The sequence below is a fragment of the Littorina saxatilis genome, linkage group LG7 (genome assembly GCF_037325665.1).
Source record: "Littorina saxatilis isolate snail1 linkage group LG7, US_GU_Lsax_2.0, whole genome shotgun sequence".
NCBI lineage: Eukaryota > Metazoa > Mollusca > Gastropoda > Littorinimorpha > Littorinidae > Littorina > Littorina saxatilis.
Window position 1 is genome coordinate 49,178,121 of NC_090251.1, and position 23,267 is coordinate 49,201,387.

The 23,267-nt window shown below is 42.5% G+C and overlaps 1 protein-coding gene across 1 annotated transcript in view; it reads left to right on the forward strand.

Annotated features, from left to right (window-relative positions):
* Positions 1-7,379: 7,379 nt before the first annotated feature.
* The window catches only part of LOC138971698 (uncharacterized), an 84,728-nt gene continuing 68,840 nt past the window's right edge, over positions 7,380-23,267 (forward strand). The window contains exon 1 of the mRNA XM_070344477.1: positions 7,380-8,364. The gene's annotated coding sequence lies outside the window, so the exon portion shown is untranslated. The remainder of the gene's footprint in view (positions 8,365-23,267) is intronic.

Below are 23,267 nucleotides of genomic sequence, written 5' to 3' on the forward strand. Positions count from 1 at the left end.
AACAGATTTCCACAAACCACGGGTGTTGACTTTAAAGGCCAACAACTCGGGTGCAGAGTCTGCTGTGAAAGGAGCGGTAGCCTCCCCTGTCACATATATATGTGGCCGGGCATGATGCTCTTATTCCCACGCAAAAGCCCGACCATAATTATTATATAAGACGCGGAGTTAAATCGTGTGACCGGCGCAGTGGCGTGGTGGTAAGACGTCGGCCTCCATGCAAATATCAATCAATCAATCAATGAGGCTTATATCGCGCATATTCCGTGGGTACAGTTCTAGGCGCTCAGCAGTGATGCCGTGTGAGATGAAATTTTATACGGCCAGTAATTGCAGCCATTTCGGCGCATATTTACCTTTCACGGCCTATTATTCCAAGTCACACGGGTATAGGTAGACAATTATTAACTGTGCCAAAGCAATTTTGCCAGGAAAGACCCTTTTGTCAATCGTGGGATCTTTAACGTGCACACCCAATGTAGTGTACACGGGGGGGGGGGGGGGGGGGGGGGGAGTTCGGACACCGAAGAGAGTCTGCACACAAAGTTGACTCTGTGAAATAAATTTCCGCCGAACCTGGGATCGAACTCACGCTGACAGCGGCCAACTGAATGCAAATCCAGCGCGCTACCAACTGAGCTACATCCCCGCCCCGCAAATAGACACTTACCAATAATCAACATCATGACTGCTTTCTGTGCAGAGTGGACATAATTTTCGTTGGCTATTTCATAATTTCATTCATCATCAAAATCATAAATCTCGCCAGGCCTTTAAAACAGAATAAGAACATCTCTCAATGCCAATGGGCACATACTACCGATCAATATCCTTCTAGCTTGTTGCTGTTTCTGTGAACTTTGTATACATGTCATGATTGTAACCTTTGTTAAAATAAACTTATGTTTAAACCAATATCCTGAATGCTCTCTGCGCAGAGTGGGAATTGTTGTTTTCTGTTGCATACTTTAATTTCTTTAAGAAAAAACAATGTGTATGTAATCACAATAACGTGAAACTCTCTGTGATGCCGCATGTAGATCTACTGTTTATATTTATGGCCAAAAGTTTTTACTATCTATACGTTTTAGGATTGTGATAGAAGCGCAATGCATTGTTTACTATCTCTTACCAGCAACTCATGTGTGCGAGAGTGTGCGTGCGAGTGTGTGTGTGTGTGTGTGTGTGTGTGTGTGTGTTTGTGTGTGCAGTATGGATGTGGCGGACGTGCCTGTCCGGAGTACTTTGGGTGTTCTTACTTCGTATGTTTTATTACATTTAGTCAAGTTTTGACTAAATGTTTTAACATAGAGGGGGAATCGAGACGAGGGTCGTGGTGTATGTGTGTGTGTGTGCCTGTCTGTCTGTCTGTCTGTGTGTGTGTGTGTGTGTAGGGCGATTCAGAGTAAACTACTGGACCGATCTTTATGACATTTTACATGAGAGTTCCTGGGTATGATATCCCCAGAATTTTTTTCAGTTTTTCGATAAATGTCTTTGATGACGTCATATCCGGCTTTTCGTAAAAGTTGAGGCGGCACTGTCACACCCTCATTTTTCGATCAAAATTATTGAAATTTTTGTAAAGCAATTTTCGACAAAAGCCGGACTTTGGTATTGCATTTCAGCTTGGTGGCTTAAAAACTAATAAATGACTTTGGTCATTAAAAATCTAAAAATTGTAATTACATTTTTTTTATATATAAAACGATCCAAATTTACGTTCATCTTATTTCTCATTATTTTTTTATTCCAAAAACATATAAATATGTTATATTCGGATTTTTAAATCAAGGCGCTAGGCCTGTAGGTGTTCTGCTTCTCTTGCAAACATTCTCCGCTGGCCGGTGTTACACGAATTTTTTACTTCGCGAAAAATGTATTCCGGAGTAAACATTTCGTACGAAATTCTTACTCAGAGTACACCTTTTGTACGAGAAAGGAACTCCCCAATGCACGAAACAATTACTCCCTCCACGAAATTTTGACTCCCCAATTTTGTTACTTCCAGTAAAAATCTCGTACGCGAAAATGGGATGCGTGCGAAGTTGTAATGCCAATATGTGATCTCGCGCTAACAAATGTCGCGCTACCCTCCCTCAACCCCTTCCACCACCAAGACTAACAGGGGACAGGGGAGTAAAAGTTGCGTACACCTGGCGTGGGCAGTAAATTGCTCGTGTTAGGGTGGAAAAATGTATTCGTTATTTATTCGTCAGGGGAGTAACATTTTCGACCGAAATGTTGACTCGGAACACACCTGTCGTTAGAAGTTATTTTCTCGTGTTATGGGGGAGTCGTTTTTTCGTAAAGGGAGTACAATTTTCGTACGAAATATTTACTCCGGAGTAAAAATCTCGTGGGAGTAATTTTCTCGTGTTACACCGGATATACGCTATGCGTGAGCAATTTACCCGCGCCTTGTGGAGTCAAGTCGGCTGACCTCCGCGGGGACACGGGTGGCGGGATAACGGGTGGGTAACGGGTGTGTGGCGCAACGTGCACTACTGCTAGCGGCGTCAACCACGGGTAGGTTTCCCCCACCCCTTTCGCGGCTCTCCCCGCCCGTTTTGTGCGACGTAGTTTTCTGCAAAAGGTTAAGTTTTGCGTCTCCGCCCTTAACACTGGAATTTACGAAACTCGGTATCAGACTTGATTTTCTTTTTCTCTAAATGTTAAAGCGTCAGCTTACAATTTATATGTTGTCGATTGTAAATATCAGTACTAAAATATAGATGTAAAGCACAGTTTTGTGCTCATCATTACTTATTTCAGCTAACATTGGAATTTTAAAGGCTGACATATAGTCCTATTTAATTAGTTCAATTACTTCCATGGCTTTTTGCGGGGATGTATAAATTAAGCTTCCTGCAAAGTTTTAGGTTTGAAGTCCTTACCAATTACGAGAAATAATTAATTCTTTATTGCATTGTTTAGAAACAGTTCTCCAGGACTTGGGCTATTTTTAGACCGTTGACGTCACTTCGTGACGTTTCGTAAACCAAAGATGGTGTCGGAGACAGTCAAAGCGCGGTTGCGTACAATGGCAAACAAGTCGCGTAAGGCGAAAATACAACATTTAGTCAAGTAGCTGTCGAACTCACAGAATGAAACTGAACGCAATGCAACGCAGCAAGACCGTATACTCGTAGCATCGTCAGTCCACCGCTCACGGCATAGGCAGTGAAATTGACAAGAAGAGCGGGGTAGTAGTTGCGCTGGGAAGGATAGCACGCTTTTCTGTACCTCTCTTCGTTTTAACTTTCTGAGCGTGTTTTTAATCCAAACATATCATATCTATATGTTTTTGGAATCAGGAACCGACAAGGAATAAGATGAAAGTGTTTTTAAATTAATTTGGAAAATTTAATTTTGATAATAATTTTTATATATTTAATTTTCAGAGCTTGTTTTTAATCCGAATATAACATATTTATATGTTTTTGGAATCAGCAAATGATGGAGAATAAGATAAACGTAAATTTGGATCGTTTTATAAAAAAACATATTTTTTTTTACAATTTTCAGATTTTTAATGACCAAAGTCATTAATTAATTTTTAAGCCACCACGCTGAAATGCAATACCGAATCCCGGGCTTCGTCGAAGAGTACTTGACCAAAATTTCAACCAATTTGGTTGAAAAATGAGGGCGTGACAGTGCCGCCTCAACTTTCACGAAAAGCCGGATATGACGTCATCAAAGACATTTATCAAAAAAATGAAAAAAACGTTCGGGGATTTCATACCCAGGAACTCTCATGTCAAATTTCATAAAGATCGGTCCAGTAGTTTAGTCTGAATCGCTCTACACACACACACACACACACAGACACACACACACACACACAGACACACGCACATACACCACGACCCTCGTCTCGATTCCCCCCTCTACGTTAAAACATTTAGTCAAAACTTGACTAAATGTAAAAAGATAGAAGTAAACCCGTCTAAAGCTGTCAAGGCCACTAAATCTGCTGAGAAGAGAAAGTGGACTCCTTGCTTCATCACCACGCAGCACCAGCGCTGGGTCGCGCTGAAAGAAAGATTGTTTTCGTCAGAGGCCCATCGCTTCAAATTGAGAACCAAGTACAAAGGGGATACTGAACTCGCCAAAGTGTTGCTGGACACGTGAGTACATAGGCCTATTAGAAAATTAGATGTACTTGTAGCTTGTCAGCTGAAGCCTGTGGCCTTATTCTTGCGAATATGTGCTGTGAGAGATCGTATATTTCCGCCTGCGCAATTTCCGGAAAACATCCACTTTCACTTTGAGACTTCTGTTTACATTCGACACTATCAACACCGCTTTGCAATACTGAAATAATTTTTTCTGTGTTCGAAAAAAGCTACAGCCAATCGTTATTATATCCCCTTAGGTACAGTTTTATAACATTATTGGCACATGTAAACAATATGAATTAATTAATGAACGCTACGAATATGGCAGCCTTTAAAATCCGATGTCTGATTGTGCTTGAGTTTCTACAACAAAAAAAGACACAAAAAAACAAAGAATGAAACGCACAGATAAAACCTATCAATCATTGTATAGAAAATGTGCAGAAATGGGGAAGAGGGGGAGGAGGGGGGGGGGGGGGGGGGGGGTGCGCATTCTTTTCTTTTCAAAAATCAACATAATGGCTGCTTCATGTGCAGGTGTGAAATTCATTGCAGAATTCATTTCGTTAAGCCTGATTACTTGCACGCGAAGTCGACTTCGAATTCGTAGTCTGCTTCGCGAAGTTCGCTACAGAAAGCTTTTGCCCTTCATTTTTGGTGAAAAGACTTCAAAAAGAAATCAACTTCGGGCACATTTAAGCAGAACCTATAACAGACGCCACTGTTACTCTGCGAAATGAATTCATCAAAACAAAACAAAAATGTCTCACCCTGCAAGAAATGCAGCAAGGTAGTTATAGTTGAGTTGTGCATGTGTGATTTGACCAAATGGAAGGATGCTGTTATCCCAAGTACGAGCCTAGACAGAGGGGCGCCCACCTTACCTTCCACAATGGCGGTTCCACAGGAAAATCTTTTAGAATTCTTGAATTCGCATGCAGTATGTCGTTATTACGAGTTATTTATTTTAGCTGCGTTTTCTTTCATTTAGTTATCGATTTAAACTTTTCTGAAATCAAAATTGCAAACCATACTCGAATGTTTTAAGAAATACCAACAAAGATTTTTAAAAACCCATCAAATTCTACCGACGTCGCGAAACATCACGTGACTTTCAGCAAGATCGGCGAAACGCTTACAGGAACTCTCACCTGTGTAAACAGGAAATCCCCCTACGGCTAGTCCACCAACAGGATATATATCCCACTCTTTTGGTCGACATAGACCCCATCAGCGGTAATTAATTGCATGTGAAATCCAGCATTGCCGTCCAGTGTTTGTCGAAGCCGCCCTCCCCCCCATCTCCCCCCCCCCCCGCCTCTCCCACCCCCCCCCCCCCCCGACGCAGGAGTGCTAATGATTCATACCGTCATTGACACTTTTTTTTATGATTGGCTTTAGGCTAACCGAATTACATTTTGGGCATCACTCGTGGTACGTCTTAAAAACGAGATTTATGTGCTCAAATTAAATAAGCTTTCATACATTGGAAATTTAGAATTGCGTGTGTCTTTATTTGTCTGTCTGTCTGTCTGTCTGTCTGTCTGTCTGTCTGTCTGTCTGTGTTTGTGTTTGTTCGTCTGTCTGTGTTCGGATTGGATTGGATTGGATAAGATTTACAGTCCAGTGAGGTTACCCTCATGGAAATTCGGGCTGCTTTCTCCCCGGGGAAAGCGAGCTGCCATACATACGGCGCTACCCATATTTTTTTTCCTGCATGCGTGTATTCATGTTTCCTGAGACTTAATGCCGTGTGAGATGGAATTTTTTTTACTTTATTCCAAGTCCCACGGGTATTTGATGGACATTTTTATCTATGCCTATACAATTTTGCCAGGAAAGACCCTTTTGTTTATTGTTTGTTGTTGGTTTGCTTGCTTAAAGTAAACCAGTTTGAACCAGTATTTTAACTTTGAAGCGATCGGGTAGATATTACACAGGTCATTACCGACTTTGTTCTAACCCGTCGACCACCCAGTGAGCTATCAATGGACTTCCGCGAAGACGATAGGCTTCTAGTCAGTTTCAATTCGAAACATTTACGCGACGTTAACAGCTACGTGACCGGCACGTCGCTCCCCTGTTCTGTGCGTACGTGTCTGGCATTATCGTTCAACTTGACGGGTATAAAGCGCTCAGAGAGGTTGGTGCTTGATTTGATCAGTTTGTTTCTGCTTTGTCTCAAACCAAGCTTGCATGGCTGTTTTGTTGTTTTTGTTTTTGTTTTGTTTTGTAACCAAGGTAACTGATACCACAGGAAGTTTTAAGGTCTGTACGCACGAGAAAGTACAGAACTAGGTGGGACACAAGCTCTGGGTATGATTGGTTGAAATCTGGAGCAAATCTCAATTTCAACCAAGAGTGTGGAGGGAAGGAACATGCACGAACATTTGAGCTGACAAGGAAAACAACAACAAACAAAACAAAGCAAAACAAAATCTAAAGCAGCAGCGAAGGACTTGAGGTGTCGCTGATCATCCCTAAAACACACACAACAACCTGCTTGACTTCCTTTTTTCATCCGTTTAGTCGACGACGGTAGTCTTAAGGTCGCGTCAATGTTAACGTCAACATTTGAAACATGCTAGTCCGGGGGAGAAATTTCACGCGGCGTGAGTTTAACGGTCCTCTCCCTCTTACCTCCTGTCAAATCCAGAAAGCGTCGCCCCGCGATAAGTACCCGAAGGGGGGAGGGGAAGTGTGTGACGATCGGTACAATTCACCTGTAACGAGGACTCTCCTTGCTTCCTGGGGCGTTATGACAAAACACAAGTGAGAGTGGCGGCGTCTAATCAAGCCTTCTCGTTAATCAGTCACGGCCGTGGGAACTCGGCAAGTGTGTCTGTGTCTGTCTGTGCATTGAAGGGGACTGTGCTTTCAGCTTTGTGAGTGACCGACGATTGTTTTGAGTGTGACAGTGGTATGGATTTGGCTATGATGATCCGCGGTGTTAAAATTTGAGTCAACCGCTAGTGCTGTACTGGGTACAGGTTTGTCGTGATCTAGCTATGATGACTCAAATTTTAACCCATTTCAGTTAAAGTGTTCGGAATTGTGCTATGAGTATGACAATCAGGGGTTGAAATTTGAGTCAGCCGCTGTTGCTACATCATATCATCCGTGTCGTGTTCTGCGAAGGCAACATCAACGGAGACAGTCGTTGACTTTTTACCACGAATGTGACAGCGGTTAAATTTCTGCTATGATTTGATTCATTCCATGAAGTCAGATTCGAGAAAGACGCCAGTTAGAACTAGAGTTCTGTCGCGATCTTCGAAAGAAAAAATAAAGACTGGTGTTGACGTCGACATTACCACGATTCTCGATTTTAAAGTGCTAAAAATATTGCCACGATTCCCAGAAATGAAATATGAGTCAGCCGCCAGCGGTAGAACTCTTTCTGCGTGATCTTTGAGCGGGGATAAATGAAGACAGACGTTGATTTTACCATTAATTCAGCGATGCAGCGACAACCTGGCGTTTGAAATTAGTGCTGTTAAGATAAGGCGCACTTGCAGGTTGTAAAACTATTTGAAAGCGACAAGTAGCGGAGTGCTCTTATGGGCAGAATATACCTGCGCAGTTTCAGCGGCACAGACGACGCACTGCCTATTATTTATGCCGCGATAGGGATTATGACGAGTACTTGGCCTGTTTTCCTTGCATGCAATGTGTAGCGGGCTGGGATAAGCTGCAGTGCGTCGTCGGTCCTGCTGAAGTTACATAGGTGAGCGGAGCCCCTTACGGTCGTGGAGCAGCTTGTGACTTAATTGTGAAGTAGGCTACACACGAATACATTTTTTTTTACACTTCCGTTCTTGATATTAACACTTCGCGTACAATGAACACCGACTTTTGTTTTTTAACTCCAGGATCTGAAGGTCACCTTTTTTTCACACTAAACATAAAGTGCTGTTGCTGGCATAGTCGTGTGAAGAACAGAACCAAACTCGTGCAAGTGAAACCACTCAGTTTATTGACCGTGCCGACAACGCCTCGCCTGGTCTAATACACAGAAGTCTGCGCATTTCTGAGTAGTACGGAAGACATTCTTCAACTTACAAGCTGATCGGTACTTCTGAATATTGATTTTTGTGTGCGAAACATGTGTTGTCTCAGACTTGGAGTACATTTCTTGTGACCGATTGAAAGATGAAAGATATCGACATGTTTGAATCCACTTGAGCTATTTGTTCGTCGTCGTCCAATAGTTCCTGTTGCCTAGCTGCCTTCAGCTAAGGTAGGTGATTGTGATGTCGATTTCTGTAGTACTTGTGGAATCATTCAAACTCCTTCAGACACATGATATGCACACATAATCATCAGACACACACACACACACACACACACACACACACACACACACACACACACACACACACACACACAAAACGGACAAACGAACTTCCGTACGCATGTACACACGCACACACTCACGTACGCACTCACACACACACGCACACACACACACACACACACACACACACACACACACACACACACACACACACACACACACACACTATACCGCCTCTATCTGACTTCCGTTCAGAGTTAAATGGAGAGTGTAACCAAGGATTAACCTGTCTGACGTACCGTCTGTCTGTCTGTCTGTCTGTCTGCTTGTCTGTCAGTCTCTCTCTCCCACTCTCTAGATATGTTATATATATGTCTCTCTCTCTCTCTCTCTCTCTCTCTCTCTCTCTCTCTCTCTCTCTCTCTTTATCTCTATCTCTCTCTCAGTGTGTGTGTGCGCGTGTGCGTGTGTGTGTCTCTCTCTCTCTCTCTCTCTCTCTCTCTCTCTCTCTCTCTCTCTCTCTCTCAGGCTAAAGTAATTCCTCTGTTTATATCAGGTGACAAAAGAGACCCGTCAAATTATAGGCCAATTTCCATTTTGTCTGTGTTATCAAAACCACTGGAAAAGCATATCAACAAACACATCCTACCCCCCGCGGGTTAGGGGGAGTCCCATATTGGTTGGGACGAGAAAGAATTTACCCGATGCTAGACCCAGCATGTCGTAAGAGGCGACTAACGGTTCTTTTACCCTTGTTAAGTGTTTCTTGTATAGAATATAGTCAATGTTTGTAAAGATTTTAGTCAAGCAGTATGTAAGAAATGTTAAGTCCTTTGTTCTGGAAACTTGCATTCTCCCAGTAAGGTCATATATTGTACTACGTTGCAAGCCCATGGAGCAATTTTTTGTGAAAGAATTAACAAGTGGCTCTATCCCATCTCCCCTCTTTCCCCTATCCCATCTCCCCCCTTTACCCGTCGCGATATAACATTGAATGGTTGAAAACGACGTTAAACACCAAATAAAGAAAGAAAGAAAGAAAGAAACACATCCTAACACATTTCAACCAAAACAACGTATTGCATCCTAAACAATCAGGATTTAGAGCTAAGCATTCCTGCCACACTGTCTTAATCTCTCTTGTTGATCAGTGGTTGGACAAAATAAACGATAATGAATTCTGTGGTGCCATTTTCGTAGACTTTGCAAAAGCCTTTGACGTAATTGATCACACATTATTGCTTAGAAAATTCGGTTTGTATGGCGTCGGATATGATACTATCAATCTTGTTAGTTCATTCCTCTCTGACAGACAACAGACAGTTCTTACAAACACTAGAGCATCGAGCATGCAAGCTGTAGATTACGGTGTACCACAAGGATCGGTATTAGGACCTCTGCTCTTCTCAATATATGTTAATGACCTCCCCCTTTATATTCAACATTTATGTGAACTTTTTGCAGATGATACCACAATTCACTCCAGTAACAAAAATTTAACTCGCTTATCAGAATCCCTCCAAGGGAGTCTAAACCAGCTGACAGAATGAACTGACCTAAATCACATGTCTCTTAACACAAAGAAAACCAAATATATGATAATTACAACTTGACAAAAACGACAGAATTTTACCTCAACTGGTCCCGATTTAATGATTGACGGCAATATAGTGGAAAAAGTCGACCATCACAAAGTTCTAGGTGTCCACATCGATAACAACCTGTCTTGGTCAACTCACATTGAACAACTTAGTAAATTAGTGTCAAAGAAAGTGTACCTCTTATCTAGAATTAAACACTTCCTTAATTGTCAAGCCAGGAAGTTATTTTTCACTGCTCATATTCAGTCTCTTATTGATTACGCATCCACAGGACTCAGCAAGTGACAATTCCCTAAAGCTACTCAGCAGATTACACAAAAGAGCGCTAAAAGTAGTATTACTCAAACAGACTACTCTCACCGACTCAGACTACATCAACATAGGGGTCCTACCTCTAAAGTCAAGAATGAATTATAACAAAGGAATAATGATGCATAAAATTATGACAGAAAATGCACCCAAAACCATTTGTTCAAAGTTCTCTTTGAAGAATTCGCACCACTTTATAAAACTAAACACTCCTCTTCCTAGGATAGACCTATTTAAATCAAGTCTTGTTTATTCAGGAAGCAGCCTCTGGAACGCTCTTCCGGACGCCCTGCGGCAATCCACCGATACGGATTCTTTTAGAACCAAATATTCTTTCCATTTAATGAACTCTATGAACAAATAAACTTGATTGGTATGTTCTCTTTGTATACAGTTGTTCATTATCGGAATTATGGTTTATTGTGACAAAATCACGAAGATTTGACTCTCTAATACATTGTTTTGCTGAGCTAATGTATTGTTGCAAAGTATGCTTACTTTGCGTTTATCTTCATTGCTTTACACCCAATTTTGAACACTACCTTATGATCTACAATGCTTCTACATAATGCGCTTCATGTACATAAACTTATATGTTCTACCATTAATGTTTTTATGTAACCTTTTTTTTTTCCTAGTCATAGTTATAGTAAAATAGTTAGGGCGAGGGCCAGATGCAAAAAAGCATATCTATGCTTATTCTTGTCACCCTCGAAAAATAAAGATTTGTCATTGTCATTGTCATTGTCTCTCTCTCTCTATCTCCATGTAGCACGCAAGAGAGAAACAGAGACGGCGAGACACGCAGGCTGCTCATTCAGACCAGCATCCGACGTAAGACAAAAACTCGTAAGAAAATACATCCGCAGTTTACTTGTACTCAGCTCAGTACTTACTTTGATATTTCTCATACCTCCCAGCCAACGCCACACTTTCTATAGGGCTGTGTGGCCCGCCAGCAGAGGGCAAATATGCCTCTAGCGAGGGCAGGTGCTTGTTTATTGTTTGCATTCATTGCATACACATCGCGCGCTATCGGTGACTTTATAATACCTTTTAATGGTGAAGGCAAAATAGCCTAAAATCCGCAGTCAATATTCTGACAGCCAGGAGAAGAGAAGATCGTAAAGAGTCTTTTGTAGGGATATGGTTCACATAGGATCAGCAGTGGTCTTACTGAAACGATTTTGTGTCGCGCTATATTTGTCGAGCGTTGAGTGCAGCGGTTTAGAATGAAACGTGCATTGCTTGTGGTGAAAGCGATCATGTTTGTCACAACAGATATGTTGAGGCTTTTCCACGGGATAAGAGTATCTTTCAACTTACACATATACCCAAAATCAAGAGTCTGGCTGCCTCTCGTGCAGGGTGGTAATATTAATTTTGTGTTCAATTAAGTTAGCAAGTAACATCTGCATCAATCTGCTGAATTAATTCAGCAAAGCATTCCCGATCTGCACAGCAAATAACAAGGGTGTTGGTCTTTCTGGAGAAGTTGATATTAAAAGATATTGTCAATGACTGTGTGATCATGAATATTCAGAACACACACACACACACACACACACACACACACACACACACACACACACACACACACACACACGCACGCACACACACACGCACGCACACACACACACACGCACGCACGCACGCACACACACATACACACACGCACGCACACACACATACACATACACACACGCACGCACACACGCACGCACACACACATACACACACACACACACACACACACACACACACAGACACACACACACACACACACACACACACACACTGTCATTTCCAGTCGGTTTAAAAGATAGCGTTCATTTCTTGGCACCTTTTATCAAGACATTAAATCGTGTGATACCCTGTGTTGTTGACAGGTCGTGATGATTTATAGTATGGTTTACACAGGTAGTTAGGTATCTGTAATTACACAAGCTCTGTGCCTACATGTGCGAAAGTGCCGACGTTTAAATTGTTGACATGATTACAATGGAACATTTAACGCGCCCTGCACATCTAGGTGTGGGCTTTCAGTCTGGTGATTGATATCATACTGTCCGCATGCGGGTTCCCCATAGAGGTTATTGATTTTATTGGAGATAATCATCTTGGGTTCATAATGAGGCGTATCGCGCTTCAGCTTTCTACTGGAAAATCTATCATGTCTTGTATTTTTGTCTCCCCACCCTTCCCGCCCCACCACCACTGACATACTCTTTCGCAGTCACTTTCTCTCTCTGTTTCTCCCTCCGTCTCTCTTATTCTTCCCTAATTACTTTGCGACGATCAATCTAGGCTAATTAAAGGCATACTAACGCACTCCCGTGTTTACAAAGTGTAGTTTGCCCACAATCGATGTCAAACGCACCATAAGACCATATAATGACGATATGTCACCATGCGCGGACCATAATACATGCATTACAGCTTGTTCTAGCCTCTGAAAAAGTGAGGATGTCAACAAAACCGCGGTGTTAGCTCCCTTGCATCAACGTTACATGTGTTGCCAAATCTATAAATAGGACCATCTAGATCAAAATAAAAATTCAAATATCTCAACATTGAAGGGGTCCTAGACCACAATATTTTGCAGGGAACTTAATTTAGCATGTCTCCAGCTGTTGGTAAAGCAATTAGCGTGTATAGTCATCGAGTACATATGCCTTTAAGCTGAAAGTAAGCGAACACTTTTCTCAGTGTTTGCTTCCGTTCGGGTTTCTGATTTGCTTTCGTTTGTTGTTTCATAAAATTAGTAAAGGCACATTCGAATGAATGAAATGTGTGTCTGTTTCGTATGTGGTACATATCTTCATTCTTGTAAGACAAGATCCCAGCTGCCCTATGTCTGTCTGTCTGTCTGTCTGTCTGTCTGTCTGTCTGTCTGTCTCTGCCTGTCTGTCTCTGGCTGTCTGTCTGTCTGTCTGTCTGTCTGTCTGTCTGTCTGTCTCTGCCTGTCTGTTTCGTATGTGGTACATCTTCATTCTTGTAAGACAAGATCCCAGCTGCCCATCTTACGAGATGACACTGTGCGTAACATGTTTGTTGATGTCTACTTGAAAACGTCAGTCTGTCTGTCTGTCTGTCTGTCTGTCTGTCTGTCTGTCCTGTCTGTCTGTCTGTGTATTTGTCAACGCCTTCTCTCTCTCTCAAGTTGTTCTTCTATCTCTCTGTCCCCTCTCGTTACCTGTTTGCCCTTTTTAATGAGCCAGACTGTCAGGATCTGGTTACACGGTGCACTGAACTCAACCACTGGCAATGCCCAATAAAACATGTTATGTTCGTGTTACGTCGCCATGCTCTCATGACCGCTTCTCCGCATTACGACGTTGATTGCAAGAAACGTTTAAGTTATGAAACTCTATCTGTGTCTTCCAAGGACAGATTGTTAAAAAAAGGCGTAGCCTTAAATTTTAATCCTTGTTAAATAAAGTTCAATTCAATTCAATTCCTATACCGTGATTAAACAATGTTAATAACGTGGACATGAATGATGAATGATAGCATAAAATAATACTGCGAAATGCCTCCAGATATGCATTCGGGGTTGAAGGGGGTGGGGGGGGGGGGGAGCGGGAAGTTGAGCTCGTGTGTGAAATTTAAACTTTGAAGGGAAAACATCACCAGCGCCACCTCGCCACTAAAAACAGAAAAAAGGGAAAAACGGGGGGGGGGGGGGGGGGGGGGTGGGGAGGGGGGGTGGCAGAACGACACATGAATACAGAGAGTGGGAGAGAGAAGTACTGAGAGAGAGAACGTGTCTTGGACTGCCCAGGACCGATCATCCAGGATGGCTGAAACTTATATTTGTTTGTTTGTTGTTTGTTGTTGTTGTTGTGGTTGTTGTTCTTGTTTTGATTTGTCATTTATTTATTTATTCATTTATTTATTTGATAATGTATGTATTTATTTATGTATTGCTATAACACTGTCAGAACTGAGAATGCGATGGGTGATGCCCGTGTCCTCTGACGTTCCTTGTGCCTCAGTGATCAGGCAGACAGACAGGCAGACAGTCCACACTGTCGTGGCATGCAGGTTTGGTGAAAGTGAGTCAGCTTTTGACACTTTGATGGCTGTCCGCACAGTGCAGTCTTTATCATCAAACTGTGCAAAAACAACCTGCTATGCACCTGATGATCTTTTCACACACGCACGCACGCACGCACACACACACACACACACACACTGACACACGCACGCGCACGCACGCACGCATACACTGACACACGCACGCACGCTCGTACGCACGCACACGCACACACACACACACACACACACACACACACACACACACACACATAGACGGATGAAACGTTGTTGAAATACAATGTCGAGTAAATAGAAATTGACTGGCAAGCCGGTCCCCTGAACAAATTAAGGATGTTTGTCTTGTCGATACAACCTTAGAGCAAACAACACATGAACACGTTAGAGTACAATACCTGAAGATGGCAAACAAATTCGAGTGTGTTTAACAAGTAAAAAAATAAAAATAAAAATAAAATAAAAAATACGCGGTACTCCTGCAAAGGTAATTCAGATGCTCTTGGTGGCAAGAAAGAAAGGCAATCAAGACATTAATCAAAGAAACAGACAACAGAAACGAGTTATACAGACAACAGAAACGAGTTATAGACGCTAACGGCAAACAAAGCATTCAAAGACATCAATGATAGGAAGACATAGTCATTCACCTTGCTTTCTATACTTGTCGTTTTCTTTTCTGTTCACAGTCGTTCAACTAAGAGGTCCGAAAGGGCAAACTTTTCACGACAATAATATTCCTTTGGGGAGAACCCGGGTCGACGACCGACCATAGTTTACTGCAGAATGGTTTGTTGATTTGAAAGTCGAGCAGATGTCAGCGACACTAGAAGATACGGGATCGTTTTTATTTGTTGGTTGTTCCCACCATTCTACGATTTCTTTGTGCATTTTTTTCTTTCTTTTTGCCAGGCACTGTCAGAAACAGCTGAATGTATGTTACTGCCACATCGTGATGAATGCTTGTTTTAACACAGATCTTAATGGAAAAAATACACAAACAGACAAACAAACAGAAAAAAACCCGACCAACCAACCAACCAACCAACCAACCAAACTAACAAACTGATAAATAAACAAACGACCAACCATGCAACCAATCAACCAACCAACCAACCCACCAAACTAACAAACTGATAAATAAACAAACGAACAAACAAACACTTTCACACGTTCCTTTCACCATGTTGTCAACACCGGACCATCAGTATAGATGAAAATGTAGAGTCTTTATTCAAGCAAGGAGACGTATAGAATCGTACATAGTCTCCGGTTGCAGCTGAGATCAAATCTGCCCCAGCTTCCAAATCCTTGCCTTATATACATATAAGGATCGGGAAGCTATCTTCAAACGATTTAACATAATATATGCCATTGACTATCAAAAACGTCGGTTATTACCTGGTTGATATATGTGAGCATGTAATACTTCTTCTTCCCGCCCGGGACAAGTTAGCCTTAGGGAATTTGGTAATACCTATCCTTCACGTACTGGCCACTGGGCTAGTAGGTGTTCCGTGTGACAGGGACGCTCATAAGTCATGCAAGTTAGCTTTAGGCATTACGATACATCCGGACATCGTGTGTACACTAGCGGGACAAGTCACTATGTAACAAAACTTGCAAGCAGGCAAGCAAACTGACAGACAAACGGTGCCTGCACTGAAATAGCTCTGACCCGGGTCAGCTCAGTGATTGTTGACTTTCAGTTCCAGCGACAGGGGCACTGTAGCAAAAAATAGTTTTGGCAAGTGTGATGATTGAATAAACACGTCCCTTTTTGCGACGGGCGCAATGGGCTAGTGGATAACACGCCGGTGTCACGAACTGAAAACTGCCTGAACAATCCTTCTCATTGCGGTCAATGCGCATGCGCTAACATGGGGAGATTAATCAGGTCGTGAACAACCTATCCCTGACCTTAACCCTAACCCTAACCCTAATCCTAACCCTAACCCTTACCCTAATCCTAACCCTAACCCTAACCCTAACCCATGGTTCGTTCGGTCAAAGGGTCGCATTTTTTAAGTCCAAGATTGGCGCATGCGCATTGACCGCAATGAGAAGGATTGTTCAGCAGAGGTTTCAGTTCGTGACACCGGCCTCCCAAGCCGAACCTCGTAGGTAACTCCCGGCCGGGCCTAGTGAGCGAAGAGTGGATAGGCAAGCACAAGACCAAATGCACACAGACAATATAATGTAATCCATGTCAGAGTTCGAAGGGTTATGGAAACACGAAAACACCAAGCATGCATCCCCCGAAGGCGGTGTATGGCTGCCTAAATAGCGGGGTAAAACACACGGCCATGCACATAAACGAAGAAGAAGTTCCTTTTTGTCTAGCGCTGAATAAGTAACTATTCAAATTTTGTTTACACTATTCATAATCAAGACCATTGGACAATTTCCCTGATCTTATTTTTAGCGGCTTCATATCGGAAAACAAATCACGAATTATTTTTATTTTTGTGAGCACCTTCAAAATACTACCAATTTTCCTCGAAAGTTTTCTTCCCCCAAAATTGACATTTGAGCTTTCCGACTTCTGCCAATAAAGCCAATACATTGAGCGCATTATATTCACTGCGGAATGACTAACCAATGACGCGGTCGTGAAACCGTACTGCCAGACGACAGCTTCAAGGTCGGCAAAGTCTGTCGTCGGTTTGATTGCGGTCAAAAAGTCGTGGGAAAGACATGGAGGAACTGTGAAGCCACAGATCGATCGGAAAGAGGGAACGGGGTCGTGGTTTTGTCACACAACTATAACTGTGAAGATCGCTTTCACCCCGTGTGAAAGGTAGGGTTACGTTGAATTGCTGGCATCCGCGAAGCTATCGAAGACTTCTGTATTCCGTTTTGGCGAGCGAACGGAGTTCTCTTCAACAGCTTAGAAATTCAAAGAAGGTTGGAAGAAAAGGCGAAGAGGGGGCAGAGTTGAGATGGTGGTCAGGTAGCGAGTATGGATGTGGTTTGGTGGGGGTTGGGGGTTAGAGTACGTAGGCTCTGTGTGTGTGTGTGTGTGTGTGTGTGTGTGTGTGTGTGTGTGTGTGTGCGTGTGCGTGTGCGTGTGTGTGTGTGTGCGCGCGCGTGTGTATGTTTGTGTGTGCTCGCGTGTGTTTTTTTTGTGTGTGTCAGTGCGTGTGTGTCAGTGCGAGTATGTGCGTCCACACAAACCAGCAAATTGAGAACCCAAACTACCGCGTCACTGTGAGAAAGAAACAAGTCTCAATAAGTTATTCCAAGAGTTGCATGAAGTCAACAGCAAAAAGAGTGGCTGGCATTGTACTAGGGTCCTGACACAAAGCCCCCAGACAATGGCCACAGTAAGTCAAGGGTTCCATACACACACTCCACACAACCAAGTCCATTATGCCAACACCCTGGCTTTTTAAAGCGTTAATGGGACAAGAGAAGTAAGTAACTTACAAATCTCTACATGTCACTCAGAACCCCCCAACCCCCTCCAAAGCGCCTTGGGTCTTGCCTCCCCTACCCCAACTCCCCTTCAAATAATTAGCACCTACCTACCCACCCCTTCCAAATATCACCAACATAGGCTACACATATCACCTACACAATCCCCCCCCCACCGTTAAACTGTCACGCATAACCACTTTATGAGAGTGAGATTTGTGATCGTAGGATTTAAATGTACTTGCCTTCAAGTATACATCATTTTTGTCTTCCACTATAGATCCGTCGAAGGTTATGAGATAAGAGCTACTATCACACACACACACACACACACACACACACACACATGCGCGCGCGCACACACACACCAACACACGCACACACACACACACACACACACACACACACACACACACACACACACACACACACACACACACACACACACACACACACACACACACACACAGGAGATTGGCCAATTGGTCCTAAGAGGACGTTAAAACAAATTATCATCACACATACACATACTGTACACACACACACACGCTCACACACACACACACACACACACACACACACACACACACACACACACACACACACACACACACACACACAGTATTTGTGAAAACAGACTGGCTGTGGATTTTTTGGGCATGATTTCGAGATGAAAGACTCACTTATCTCATGTAAAGGCTTCAACAAAAGCCGTTGATGGTGTGTATATGACTGTCTACAGTAGAAGGAATGGTTCTTTAAAGGTGAACGACAGTGTGTGTACATAATAAACTATAGATTTAGGTGTTTACGACCCGGCTTCGTCCGATTGACAGATACTTGGCAGGCTTTTATCTACGATGTAGACAACATTCTCACTTTTTGGTTTATGACCTTTGTGTCAGCGAGAGTGATTGAAGTTCGTTATCAATGAAGATATGGGACAGAAGACGGGCTAGTTTTGCATTGCTGTACACTGAAGGCGGATATTTCCTGACGTTGCATTCCTGTGCTCCGTATCTGTAGCTTCTGATACTTGTTCGCGCAGTCACTACATATAGCCTACATAGATAAAAACAAGAATAAACATATATGTTTAAAATATATATATATAAATCTATGATTAAATAAATACACACCTAAACAAGTAAACGAATGAATAACTAAATTGAACGATAAATCATTTAAGGAATACATACATCAAACGAATTAAAACATTAAGAAATGAAAATAAATTGAAAGTGAATAAGTAAATGGACGAGTAAGCCTACATACTCACATAAATAATGAAACAGATAAATACACGTGTAATAGTCGATACAAATATGAAAATTAATAGACACATACCTAACCAACTCATCAACTAACCAACGAACGAATTCACTTGCTGACTAACTAACTTATAGATTAACTAACTAACTTACTAACTAACTAACTAACTGACTGACAGACTGACAGACTGACAGACTGACTGACTGACTGACTGACTAACTAACAAACTAAATGATCCATGCAGCCATTCTTTAGAAGATGAATCATTCAAGGTGGTTCATCTATCTTTGCTTATGTGCCAACATTAACATTATGTTAAAGTCCTCTTGCTTTGCTAAGCCAGCGATTTCAAAAGCAAAGCACATTGCAAAAGAAATAAAGACGAAAAGCGGAAATTAATATCCAAAGCACGCAAAACCCTAGGTATAGGGTGTGTACGCAAACCTGTTTTTCTTTGTTGCTGTTGTTGTTGTTGACCTCAGTTGCATGCAGGTTGCTTCAACCCATAATATTTGCCGGATTTGTTGTTTTAGACTTCTTTTTTTTTCTTGTCTTTTTCCTTCAGGCGCGCGGGGAGTATCCTTCTTCCTTGGTCCTTGTTGTGCAGGCAAACCTTGCCATTGACTTGTTGAACCTTTTGGCATCAAAGAAATAAAAATGAAGTCAACAAAATGCCGTCAGTATGGCCATTGTATATAGTGCCTCCGTGTCGTGAAAGAACACGAAGCAGAAGGCCTTCAAAAGGACAGGTGGGGGACAAACTTAGTTACCATGGTAATTAATCTGTTGAATTAGTATGTGTTTGTCTGTGCACTTAAAAGACTGCTGGGTCGAAATATCTGTGAATGTAACGTATAGTGTTGTCATTAACACACGTTCCAACAAGTTACCTTTCTTTTTTTTTTTTATTCACTTAGTTACCATGGACTATAACCCCATGTCTGGAGTACGGACACAGAAGTGGGTAATACTCCAAGCACTTAGCAAGGGGCAAGATCACATTGCCTCAAGTGTTATTTTCAAAACAAACAACATCAACACAATCCCAGCTTCCTTCTACTTACAAAAAAATGGTTCATTTTTGTAATCCCAACCCTTTGAAATTAATTTAGAAGGTGAACAGTGGTGTGTGTGTGTGTTTATAGTTTTTTTTAAGCTTACAATATTGGTTGTCCAATGCTACTTCAAAACACAAAGCAAATTTAAAGTACAACTAATTAACTCTTACAAATAACAAGCAATAGCATGCTATAGCTGTTGTTCATACAAAAAAGTAAACTTATTTGCATTGGACTCATAATTATTTTCCTGAGACGCCAAAGTCAAGTGCTAGTGGAGTTCAGAAAGAAACCTGCTGGTATGTTTGCCTCAACTGGTCATTGACGTGGCTAAGATTGGTTCTTATCAACGCGTTGCCTGCATTTAATACTTCTCCTCTCCCCATCCTTCGTGTTGTAGTCTCACTGCTATCACAATAAAAGGAAACTAGTCCAGAAAAAAAAATTCCCACACAAATGCATGTCACTCTCAAATGAGACACTGGAGGGGCAGACAACTACATACACAAAACGGACACTGGTATGAAATATATTTTGTATATGCTGTTTATTTGTTTAAAGCGTTTCTATGTCAACTTGACATCAAACAGGTTGTGTCTTGATACTGGACAAACGTTATATCTGTTAGTTCTCTCATATAACGCCTCTTGCCTCTCTCTCCCCCCTCCCCCCCCCCCCCCCCCGATTGCACAAAAATTCAAATTGAGAACAGCAGTTTTTTTCGGCCTGTACATCCCGCGCCATGTTCCCCTACATACTCATTGTCGTACATTCACCTGTCATCCTGGCGCCGTTACTTAACGGATAAGATGGCGGCCATGTCTTTCAAAGCAATGCCACCAACCCGATCTTCGCGCTAAGTCCATCTTTTGTGAAAGAGGACACCTCCTGCCACCCTCTCCAATGTCGCACTGTCTTGTCACCGCTTCAAATCTGCTGGTGCGGCTTTTGTCGGCTACCTTGCAAACTGCAGGTGTCGGATGACAAAACGTGTTGGGTGGATGATATTGCAACAGCAAAACCTGTCCGTATTTTGTTCCTCCAAAGATTTTAGTGAAGCAACCTGCGGATGAAAGATGATAAAACATGTTGAATGTATTAAATCAACTATGGTATTAACTGATTTTAAGTCGTAGGCTTGTTGTTGTTTTCGTACTTCTAAATTTCAATTTCATAAATATGTAAACAGAATTGAAATATTCAGTGATCAAACCAACCAGGGTAACTGTGCGCATTGTATACTTATTTGTGTGTTCGATTTTGGACGAAATAAGCGGAGGGAGGGAGGGAAGGAGGGAGGGAGGGAGGGAAGGAGGGAGGGAGAGAGGGAGGGATGCATAGGTGTAAAATTTGATAACACCTAGGGTGTTACATATCTTCTCTTCTTCTTCTTCGCTCATGGGCTTAGACTCCCACGTTCACTCACGTTTTTAGCACGAGTGGAGTTTTACGTGTATGACCGTTTTTTCCCCGCCATTCAGGCAGCATACGCCGATTTTGGGGGAGGCATGCTGGGTATTTTCGTGTGTCTATAACCCACCGAACTCTGACATTGATTACAGGATCTTTTCCGTGCGCACTTGGTCTTACATAATATACTGCGCCAGTGAACATTGGAACCTGTCACTGTTCCGTTGGTCCACCGGTGAAGGGGGAGGAAAGGGCACGGTGAATCCTTGGGTGAAGGTGAGTGGGATGGGTGGGTGGAGGGGGGGGACGAGAGGGGTTAACAGAGAGAACTAACATATATAAAACAAATTATAATCTGTCCAGTAGCAAAATAAAACCTGTCTGATGCCAAGTTGACATGGAGACGCTGTGAAAAATTAAGCAGTACAATGTATTTGATACCAGTGTCACTTAAGTGTATGCAGTTTTCTGCCCCTCCACAAGTGTCTCATTTCAGGGAGGTGTGGTATTACAAGTCAGTGTTACCGCATTACACAAGGAAGGTCTTTCTACAGAACAAAATCGAGTACAATGCCTTGTTGCTCAAGAACTGTCTTTCCACATCAGGTATACGCACAGACACGGTAGATCACTGTGCTATTGTTTGCAGTGTGACAGGTTCAAAGCTAGGGTTACAAAGAAACAAAAACAAACAAAAAAACACACTCTTGGTTTACTTGTGAGATTCACAGCAACTGTGCTCTTGTTACCTCTGAATCAAAAGAGCAAGTATAAAACCTTGTCAATTTAGGTTCGCGCGCGAACGTGTGTGCGTATTTGTTTGTGTGTGTGTGTGTGTGTGTGTGTGTGTGTGTGTGTGTGTGTGTGTGTGTGTGTGGTGTTTTACGTGCGTGGGTGTCTGCGAGCCTAGGTGTGTGTTGCTGTAAGTGACTCGAATGGCACTTGCGAAATAAAAGATGACTATACACCTGTTAGCCATTCAATGTCTTCAGTGACACTTTTTGAAAAATGGAGAACTAACGGGAAAATAAAACTGGTATTTCCCTCTCCTCCATTCCGTTTGGATACAAAGGCAAGTTATAACGTCGAATGAACTTTCTAAGAGCTGCTGGATAACCGCTTCCGCATCAGTAAGCATTTCCGAAGCCATCTTTGCCAGAAAGTCGGCACTCGGGTTCGAATACCTTTACTTCCGGTCACATGCTTATATCTTAGCCGAGAGTACAAACCTCTGATGTGTCATCTTCCTCTCACACGTGCAACTTTAATCAAGACCCCCTTAATTAAATGCCCAACCACGCTCGCTAACACCCACACCGTTCAGCCCTCACACAATTTAATTAACCTCTTGCCATTCTGTGACTCGGACCGTTTGCGGAGATTTCCATTCAGCGATAGCGGCGCGATGTAGGTCTGCTCTAGACGCGGCGTGTTTGTCCATAAATTGACCATCGTGTGGACGGCGTTGACAGCGCAATTACAACATAGAGGCCTGGTGGTCAGTGCTGGACAGTTAAACGTTCTGAGGGGAAGGATTTTGTAGAATTACTCGGATCAGTGGGTTCCCAGCCTTAGCCTGTTTCGGTGTTGTGGACATGTAGCTTATACTATTTGAAACATCGTTTGGTTTGTGAACACTTGACAATTTTCTTGCGGGATTTTTGACGACGAAGATGAGGTGATTGTGTTGCTCTATTTGTAAGTGACCACTTTTATTCTTGTT